This window comes from Fringilla coelebs (genome assembly GCF_963513975.1).
Source record: "Fringilla coelebs genome assembly, chromosome: 1".
Classification (NCBI taxonomy): domain Eukaryota; kingdom Metazoa; phylum Chordata; class Aves; order Passeriformes; family Fringillidae; genus Fringilla; species Fringilla coelebs.
This window is the reverse complement of record NC_140028.1, coordinates 71556811-71567791: the sequence shown is the minus strand read 5'-3', so window position 1 is coordinate 71567791 and position 10981 is coordinate 71556811.

Sequence of the window (10981 nt, the reverse complement as noted above, 5' to 3'; positions counted from 1 at the left end):
AGAGCTGCTCTCTCTGGTGCTTGAAGGGAGCAATTGAGGCCATTGCGAGGCAAGCAACGCGACTTCCGAACAGCAACCGCCTCTGCAGACAGCATTGAAGAGACGCCAGCTCTGGGCTCAGGAACGATGGTAAAGTCTTCTGAGGACGGGAAGTACTGGAACAAACTGGTGAACAAAATAGGAGGCACCAAACCAACATGGCACACAAAAGAGCAGCCTGTTCCAACAGGCCCAGCTGACTTGTGCTCCAGAGTTTGGAAGGGGCATAAACTGGACACTGAAAGGGTGCATGTGAAATTATGTCATAGCATATAACACATGGTAAACCTCAATGCATACCCTATATTCAATGTTTATTAAATGTGTATATACCCAGATTACCTTAATTGATTTAGTTTGTGTTAAATGTTTATATTTATTTATACTTTAAATCCATTATTTTAATATTTTACTGATTACTGATAAAACGTATATGTATATTATAAACTATATTACATACACTGTATATTCCATATGTATGTTGTTATAGGTTTATTTAACAGAGGGTGTATAATATATGCACATGTTAGTATAATTATATAATATACTGTGTGCTATCAGGTTACACAATAACATGCCATGTATTATTTCACAGAATTATGGAATGACCTGGGTTGGAAGGGGTCCCAAAGACCATCTCGTTCCAAATTCCCTGCCGTGTGCTGGGATACCTTTCACTAGACCAGTTAGCTCAGAGCTCCATCCAACCCTAACTTTGAACACTTCCAGGGATGGGACATCCACAGCTTCTCCAGACAATCTGTTCCAGTGCCTCATCACCCTCACAGTAAAGAGTTTCTCCCTAATACCTAGTCTAAACCTACTCTTTCGGTTTGAAGCCACGTTGCCCTGTCCTGCTCTTCTAAATAGTTCTTCTCCATCTTCCATGACAAATGACCCTCCGTAGTCAACACAAATCAAAGAGAAGTGGAAGGAGAAGATAAACCTCTTCAAACACTTGAATTTTAGAGGGAGAATACCAACACGGTGGTGAGATTTGGGCACTGCTTTAGGCAGCTCATGGAGACCCTCTGCTTGGTGGGAGATTCCATGAGGATGAAACACTGAAATGTCACCTTGAGACACAAACTGAGGAAATGTAGCCATTCTTCTCTTTCTTTTTGAGCTGGTTTTATTCACTTCTCAGCAATGTAGGCCTCTCTCAGAGGTTGCTGTAAAGAAGACAAGAGCCAGCAGCCGTGCTGCTCACTGAACATAAGGCAAAGGGGAAACTCCCAGGGGATAACTATGGGCTGGAACAGGCTGCCCAGAGGGGTGGGGAAGTGTCCACCTTTTGAGATACTTGGAATTCAGGAGGACAATGCCCTGAGGAGTCTGATCTAATGTCCCAGATGACCTTTTTTGGAGCAAAGGGTTGAATGAGATCATCTCCATTCCAAACTGAATCATTCTGATCCCCAGGATAAGATTCTAACTCTCCCCTCTGAGCCATCAAGACACAGAAGTCATTAGATGACTTTCTCATCCAACTGGACAATCAATTTGTACCAATCTCAGCATTTCTATATTTCACCAAAAATACAAACCAGATGCCTCTTTCAAATCTTGCCTAGCACAACATAAAGCAGTTGTTTTTATTGCACATCATGCATACAGGCTCAAATTTGCAAGTAATATTGAAAGATTTTAAGGTACAATATATAAATATCATTAGGCATGCTTTAGGAAAAGCCTGTATGCTTGTAGAGCATGTTCTGAGCCTTCAAATATCCTGGCAATAAAGTTACCAAATAGCCAAAGCTGCCCCGCATGTAACCATGTGAAAACTAAGATTCCTTTTTGATCAGCTTTGAGCAGAGGGATAAGGTACAATAACAAACAAAATCAAAGCTCTAACTGCAAACTGAGAAGCTTTGACGAATGGAAAGATGGACATAACGCAGCAATGTGCACTCACAGCCCAGAAACTCAAACTACATCCAAAGTGTGTCCTTGGTTGCATCCAAAGCAGTGTGGCCAGCAGGGAGAGGGAGGGGATTCTGCCCCTCTGCTCTGGTGAGACCCTGTCATCTTAGATAGCACGAGTTCCAACATCATTATAGTGCAAGGATTTCATATCTCCAGGGCTTCATACCTCCTCTATGCACTGCCTATCCCTGGTCCTTGCAGCAGCCATCTGACTCCTCTTACTCCAAATCCCACCAATCCACTCTTTTATACCACTTGTTCTTTTTGGTTACAGGTGTGGCCTGTTGAAATCAGGCCTGCTTCTAATCTTTAATAATTGGTCCAGCTGCAACTCATTGGGGGATGAGTTTACCTTCTATACCACTTCCTTCTCCCATACTGTGTCCCCCTACAAGAGCCCACCTGCAGAGCTGCACCCAGCTGTGGGGTACCCAGCACAGGGAGGATAGGGAGCTGTTGGAGAGAGTCCAGAGGAGGGATGCAAAGATGATCAAAGGGATGGAGAACCCTTCCTGTGAGGAAAGGCTGAGAGGTTTGTGGTTCAGCCTGGAGAAGAGGAGACTCCAGGGAAACCTTTTGGAAGCCTTCCAGTACCTGAAGTGGGCCAACAAGGAAGCAGGAGAGGGATTTTTCACAAGAGCATTAAGTGACACGACAAGGAGGAATGGCTTCCAACAGAGAACCAATTCAGACATAGGAAGACATTTTTTATGATGAGGATAGTGAAACCCTGGCACAGGTTGCCTCTGGATGCCTCATCCGTGGAAATGCTCAAGGTCAGGCTGGACTTTGGCCAACCTGATCAAGTTGAAGATGACCCTGATCATTGCCAGGGGCTTGGACTAGCTGTCCTTTAGAGGTGCCTTCCAAAGCACCCCATTCTGTCATTCTGTGATTCTCATCCTTTTCAGCTGCTCCCTGAGGGCATGCACAGCTCTGAGGCAAGGCTGTGCCTTCTGGCATCCTCCAGTGCCATAGCCAGTGCTGAGTCATTTGGAGCAATCTGGAGAAGCTGTCTTGTCTTCAGAATGGCACGATGAAGTTGACACCAACTCTTACTGATTTCCATAAGGTCACCTTCCACTTTCTGAAATAGTTGGGTCCCTTTACACTAAGTTAAAAGTTATTTTTATTTGAGTGAAAAACATGCTTGTAACTAGTGCTGATAAAATGGATAGGATTTCTTTGTCTTCTTTGGGGGTGGGGATGTTAACTATATTTGTCTCTGAAAAAGTGAAGCTTCCTTTTAAGTGATTTAAAGTGTTATGTTGCTCAGGAAGGAAGGAATGGATGCATGAAGGGAGAGCAAGATACTTCCTGGCAACTGAGATTTAATTGTGTGAGTCCCTTTTATGTATGTTTGCCTTACTGATAGGGAGTGACACAAAGAGAGAGTGCAGAAGGAATGACATGAGGATGTCTCAGCTCAATTCATTTTCTTGTAGCTGATTCTCTGAATTTGCTCCCTTTGGCTGGATCAGTGACATCTTTGCAGGTTGGTCTGTGTTAACTTTGCTTTCCTTTCTTCTCCCTTACCCTATCCTACTCTTCTGCCTCCATTTCTACCCCAGTACAAGGAATCTAAGATAATCTAAGATTTATCCTTTGACACCAGCAGATGATTCATTTAGAGAAGTAAAAAAAAAAAAAAAAAAAAAAAAAAAAAAGGAAGGGAAAAAATGTGTCTTTTCCCTAGGTAGCCTGGAGACAAAGACATGTCTCTGGTCAAGGAGCTGTGAAATAAGAAGCAGTCTCCTATTGCATCTTTCCTTCTTAGATGGAGAAGCTAAGACTTCACATTTTCTTACAAGGGGGTGGATTCCATCAAAGATACCGAAATGCTTCTCTTCCAGAGTAAAAAATTTAATCTTCTTGAAATAATTTACTACAAAGTATTACATTTTGACTAGTTGTTTGAGTCACAGAGGATAATCTCTTTGCATTACAGATGTTGACTAAACTTTGCCGGTGTTGCCATCTCCTGAGCAATTATTCCTGGTTTGGCAGGCTATGAGGGAATCGGGGGCAGGACATGTCTTTGAAGGTCCTTTGAAGACATTTTTTGTTGGAAACAAGGAGGTCCTATCCTTTTACTAGTTTCTGCTTGTGTAGAGAGAAATCTGGCTAAATGTTTAAAAAACCTTCTGTGCTTTGCTCACATCAGTTTAAGCTGGTGTGCCAGCTGTTTACTTTCATGAGTTAATGAGCATTCTTAAGCTTCCTCATTTGTTTAAGAGCATCAGCATTAGAGGACAAAGGGATGTTGGTACTGGGAAATCAAAATGCTGCTTCAATTTCTCCATTACGTTAGAGCTCTTCTCTTACACGTCATGTGGCAAAATCTCAGATCACTTGACAAAGTGTCCTGAAGAGAGAATCTATTTCTTGAAATTAATTTCAGTGACAGAGATGAGATGACCTTGTTATAAGCCAGGACTCTCTGCTCTCAGATTCATACATCTAGCTCTAAGAGGAGATGGCTGCCAGAATTGCTTTGATCCAGCAAATCGTAACTTGAAGCCACACAAAGGCTGCAGCATGTTTCTTTGTGGTCATTAAGCTAAACACATGCTTCAATTTACTTTTTAAGGACAACTTTCCTCTCTTATTCCAGCTGGTACATTGCACAAAAGTCCCCAAAAAACATATCAAATTAAGTATAGCTCTGCAGTTACAACCTCTTCTTGCTAGCTGAGGATGCAGGGAATACATGAAGATTTCTGAGTACTCTCCCTCCTACCAGCAATTTTACATTTAAAAGGAGTCTGGCCTTTCATGGTGTCACTGACAGGGCCCCTTGAGTACAAGGGGTTAATGTATTAATGTATCCAATCCACATGTATTTCAAATCACTTGGGAAAACACTGGGAAGGTGGAAAGGCATATTTAATAGAATAGCTGCTCAAGGCATGTGCAGTAATGTAGGACAAAGAGCTACAAAGAAGAATTTTCTGGTCATCTTTCAAATATCTAGGCAACCCCTGACTTCTCATCCGTCCCTCTTTGGCTTTGTTTACTGGCAGGAATGAATGTTCTCTACTCTGTTAAAAGAAGATTTCGACAGAAGCCAACAGCATAAACTGAAGCTTTTCCCTCAGGAGGCTGCAATAACTTCTGGTTCTTTTCCTTCCAAAGAACCTGTAAACTCTTCCAGGAACACAGTCAGTAGGTGTACTGGTGAAGGGTGTTTCTGCCTCCTCCTTTGCCAGCTTCACCATGGTGGATCCTTACCACTCATACCCTGGTTTGTCTAGTTACTTTTATGCTTCTTCCATAGAGAATTTACCATGGGTATTATGGACAGCACCCAGCTGTGACTTTTTGAGGGCTAGTGCATAAATTGTAGATAGCTCCAACTAGCAATGGATGGAGCACATCACCTGTCCATGAAATTCATGTCACAAAACACTTGGACTCTTCCAGGGGGCAGGAGCCTTTAAATGTATTACTGCCAATATAGAAAGAAGAGCAGAAATGGCCCTAGATAAAGTTTCTGCAGAAGATGAGATGATGTCTGTGTAGTTATGCCCCAGGTGTGCAAACCTCATGGGTATTGTGGTCAAAAGAAAACCAGAACAGATTCTGCTTCATCTTTGGTCTTGATTTGGGTCCAGGGTTCACCTAGATATATGTGTGTGTATGTATATATGTGTGTGTGTATATATATATGTATATATATATATAAAATAAAAGTAAATATCAAATAAAAATATATATAAAAATTAAAAGTACATTGGGAATTACTGACTGCCCATAGAGTAACTGTTCAGAAGGTCAGGAGGAGGGTCAGGTTTTTTCTGCTTGGTGATGGAGGAGAAGGGAAGAAGCAATTCAGCACAGGTGCACCTTGTTTGCAAGAGCCTTGTAAAGGCTGGGCACCACCTGTGCTCACAGAGAGCAGCAAAACTGCTCCTGCAGTGCCTGACATTCAGACCGACAGCACTTCCAGTGTGACTCCATTTTGCGGGATGCAGAGGATAAGGGAGCTGAATCACAGCACTATTCACTGTGGCAATGTTACCAGCTGTGCTCTAGGGCGACTCACTTGGAATACATGAGCCCTTTGTTCCATCCCTTTGTTTTTCCAAGTGCTCTGACTGTCCTTGTGAGGGAGGGGTACTTGACAACACAATTTTATCTCAGAAATGGGGTGAAAATAAGGGAAATCAGAGAGGGTTTTGTATTCAGGTGCAGTGATGTAAAGTGTACAAGGGAGCAGGGAAGGAAAGGTAAATCCAGGTCCTCGTATTGCCTGTAGAGCCTTTGACCCTATGAGCTGGACAGGAGAAGTACATGTATTGACCCAGCTGGGATCTGTTGTGCAGCTGAATGTGGACCTCAAAGGCAAAGCAGAAGAACTGTAATGTGACATGACCTGGATGCAGGATGGGAGGAAATGCTAAGAAAGTTTGCAACGACACTAAATTGGGAGGAACTCCCTCAAGGGCAGAGATGCCCTACAGAGAGACCTTGAAAAATTAGAGATGGGCAATCACCAACTGTATGAATTTTAACAAGGTCAAGTGTTGGATTCTGCACCTGGGATGGGGCAATCCTGGATGGGTGGACAGACTGGGGAATGAGATGTTAGAAAGCAGTGCCACAGAAAGGTGCCTGGGGTCCTGGTGGATGAAATGTTGAACATGAGTCAGCAGAGCCCTGGCAGCCAGGAGAGCCAGGTTGTCCTGGGGTGCATCAGGCACAGCATCACCAGCCAGGCAAGGGGGGGCATTGTCCTGCTCTGCTCTGCACTGGGGCAGCCTCATCTCGAGTGCTGGGGGCAGTTCTGGGTGCCACAATGTAAGAAAGACATTAAACATTATTAGGAGCATGCAAAGGAGGGCAACGAAAATGAAGGGCCTTGAGAGGAAGTCATTTGAGGAGCAGCTGAGGTCACTTGGTCTGTTCAGCCTGGAGGAAACTGAGGGGAGATCTCATTGCAGTCACAGCTTCCTCATGAGAGGAAGAGGAGGGACAGACACTGATCTCTTCTCTGTGGGGAACAGTGACAGGATTGGAGGCAATGGCCCAAAGTTGTGTCAAGGGAGGTTTAGGCTGAATGTCAGAAAAATGTTCTTTACCAAGAGGGTGACCAGGCCCCAGAACAGGCTCCCCAGGGAAGGGGTCACAGCACCAGCCTGACAGAGTTCAAGCAGTCTTTGGACAACACTCTCAGGCACATGGTGTGACTCCTGTGCAGAGCCAAAAGTTGGACTTGATGATCCTGGTGGGTCCGCTCCAACTCAGCACATTCTATGGCATGACATGTCACAGGAGAAAGTCCCTGTCAGAAATGTTACCAAAATCCTTTTATCCTCAAATGTTAATTTGCAGATTGTTTAGAGGAGGTAAAACTAGAGCAATATTGAGAGCAGAGGCTTTGGCCCTAAGAACTCAAGGATAGCTCACCTTAGCAGTTGTGAAAGACTTGCCCTGTGACACAATTTCAACTGGAGTAGCTTGCTTTCTGTAATTTAAATATCTTTCTTGCAGAAGATCCTCTCTGTAAGCTCCAGGCTTGCTTGCCATGACTTCTCCTGAGGGAGGTATTTTTCAATCTTGCATTGCAGGAAAACAGACAACACAACAAACCTTTTAAGCTTAAAGTTCTTCAGGGAAAGCAGAATTAAAAGCTGTCTCAAAACACCCATTTACATGGAAAATATTTGTAACAATGGAGTTGTAGCTGGTGTAGGTATGCAAGAGTTTTAGTGTGCATTAGTGATACCTCCAGCAGGTGTTTGTACAACTTCATACTCCAACACCCATGCAGTGAAGTTAGAGCACAGGGTGCTTGGAAAGGAATACCTTATACTTTCTGGAGGTTACAGCTTTATGAATCAGGCATATTGTTTTCCCAATACCTCTGAAGAGCAGAATTTCATAATACATATAACATAATAGAATCATGGAAACATTTAGTTTGGAAAAGACCTATGGAGACCTCTAGTCAAAATGCCCGCTTCAAGCATGGATCAGTCACTCAGCACATTATGTAGCTGAGTCTGAAAAATTTGCCACTGTGGAGTGTCACCCTGATTTTTAAAGATTTTCTAAGCCTTCTGATATTGACAGTCTTTTAGAGAACTTTCTCACACGCTTTCTGTAAATAGCACATTGTTTTGCATTCCTTTATAGAAGAGGAGATCTTTGATAGACCGCTAGTTTGTCCAGTGTCATTGGAGAGGTGGCACTGTCACCCTCCAATCCACTGTCACTTTTAGAAAACTATATGTGTTGGAGTCAGAAAATAAACTTCCCCTCTTCCCCTTTTGCTCTTCACCTTGAGAGCAGCGGTGTGCGCCCGTGTTCGTTCGTGTTCCATAGCGACAGTGGAGACTCCATTATTGCTGGGCAACCTACTCTAGTGCTTGCCTGCTTGCAGGGTTGGAAAATGCTCTTCCCTTCATCCAGCTGGGACCTTGCTTCCTGCAATTTGCATCTGCTACCTCTTGCTTTTCGTTCACCTCAGAGAAGTGGCTTCTTGCATCTTCTCTGCCATCCCTTTCTAGGTAGTACAAGACTGCTGCCAGCCCCCTCAGCCTTCTCTTCCCAGTCTAAGCAGAAGCTGCTCTCTCAGCTTCTTCCTGCACATCATAGGCTCCTGACCCTGAATCCTCTTGGTGTCCCTTCAACTTGTCAAAATGTGCCATGTTCTGGGGGGCCAAAGCTGGACATAGTAGTCTGGATGTCAATGCACAAGTGAGGGAAAGAATCATGCTCCTTCACCAGCTGGCACTGCCTTTGCCAGAGCAGCCCAGTGTGGGGCTGGTCTTGCCTGAGCCCCTGAGACAGGGGTGCAGTGCTGATCCCTCATAACTCCTGTCTTCCCAGGACTCCAAGTTCTTTCCTGCAGTGCTGTCAGACAGCCCCAGCCTGTCCTGGTCAGTTGGGTGGCTCCATTTGAATACAGGGTCTAATGCCTGTCACTGTCAAACTTCATGAAGTTCCTGTTGGCCCACTCCTTCAGCTTCTCCAGGTCCCTCTGAATGTGAGCCCTGCCTTCCAGGATATCAATCACTCCTCCCAGTTTGCTAGGATTATCATAAATTCTATTAATACATTGCAAAAGTATGTTTATGTAATAATCAAGTAATTAAAACCTCATCCAGTATAAGGCATTACCTGTGTTGTATCGCTACCATGCATTTTCAGAACTAAATGATCCTGGCATAAATGGTTTAAATTTCTTTTAAGGATGGTCTGCTTTCATTCCTGAGACACATGCTAATCCATGTCAGCATGGATTTTGCGCTGAAACTGAAGTCTTGGTTTTGTTGAGGAATATTTAGTAAAAGTCTGCAGATCTTGCTAATGCAAATGGCAAGTGAAGTACGCTTCTAAATCACCCAGGCAACTAGAAATGGCTCAGTTACATTTCACTGATTTGTGCCAAGAGGACCTGCAACATACTTCACATATTTCTGTTAGTGAACTACAAATAATTTAAAACACAGGAGGTCACTGAATAAGAAAATACAAGAATATTTGACAGCAGAAGATAATGAATGCTATGTGTGGTGGCAAACACTGGGTATAAAATGCAAAGTTTCCAGAGTTGGAGGAGTTATCTCTGAATTCCCGTTGGGTGAAGCACAACTGCAATGAATATTTATTGCCACCTTATTTAGCAGCATGAACAAAAGGAACTGTTATAAATAAACAAACGCTATGACAGTTCCACTGCTGTTAGCTTGACGTTCTCGTCTGCAGTCAGTCAAACCGAAAGACAAAGCAATCAGCAAAAAGACAAAGTCAAACATCCAAATTGCAGAGGTTCTATTTTCGTGTGAACTACCGTCATCCTGATTCGTCCATGACTTGTGTGAGGAAATGCTGGTGAAATTTGACAGGCGTCAGCATGGCATTTGCGTGCCTCCAAATGGAAACGAAGGCTTTTAATGTAAATTTACATGACTTGCCTAATGTTTCCTTAGCACATGAGTAAAATTTTGAAGGGGCTAAAATTTACAAAGCTTAGCAACTGTACGCCTAAGAGGATGCAATGAAGTCGTCAGTAATGTGGGACACACTCACATGACAGAGGAAGGCTGTCTTTTTAAGGTCTTGCAATGTTCCACGGTGGTGACTCTCCCTACAGTACCTCACCTCCACCCTTTGATGTAAGGACGAAACCACCTCTACAGTGCAACTGTTCTGATAATAGCAGGTGACTCACTTCCAACCTATTTGTGCTCAGACCTAGTTTGAAAGCCACTTTATTCTTCAGAGCCAGTATAGCAAACTTTGAGTGTGTTGCTAACTTACATGAAAACCCACAGTGTGTATTTAGTAACCCATCTGCTCTGCAAGCAGGAACTTGAGTCAGAGGCATACTGAACCCTTTGAATCAATCCAAGTAATATGCATGTTTGTGAAGCGTTTGCAAGGTCAGTATTTGACAATGAGACAGGATGGACACTGTCTAGGTAAGCTCAGAGGCTTACTGCCCCCCTCATCCTAGAGCTGGCACTTTGTAGGGCAGTGCGTGGTCTCAGTGCATGTGCACAGCCCTCTCTGTCTCTCTTGTTCACTTAGATCGAGGCTACATCTTCCCCTCAGATATGCACTGGGAAGGCTGGAGGAGATAATATCCAGGAGTTTTACTTCAGCATTGCTACTAATTGTCATCCTCTGAAATGTGCTGTCTGTAGCAGACTATTTGAGTTGGTGCTTCTCAGGGAGGGAAAATATAACTGGAAAATTATATTGTGCCCTGAGCAGGTGGGTCTACTTAATTCTATTGTGTAGATCATAGCACAGTTTCAGAGGAACTCCTTCACCAGAAGTTACTGCATGGGAGAGACTAACTTTTCACTCTGACTCTATGCAAATGCTTCCTCATGATTTCAGCTAAGCTTTGGGATGCCTATGCATGCATCACATCTGCCTACGTGACACTGACAAGTAAATCCTCAGTGCGTCTGCCAAGCTCCACACCCAGGCATTCAGCTGGAAATCAGTTATCCTCTAAAAACTTCTCCAACAAAAAGTGTGCTCATAATCAACCACC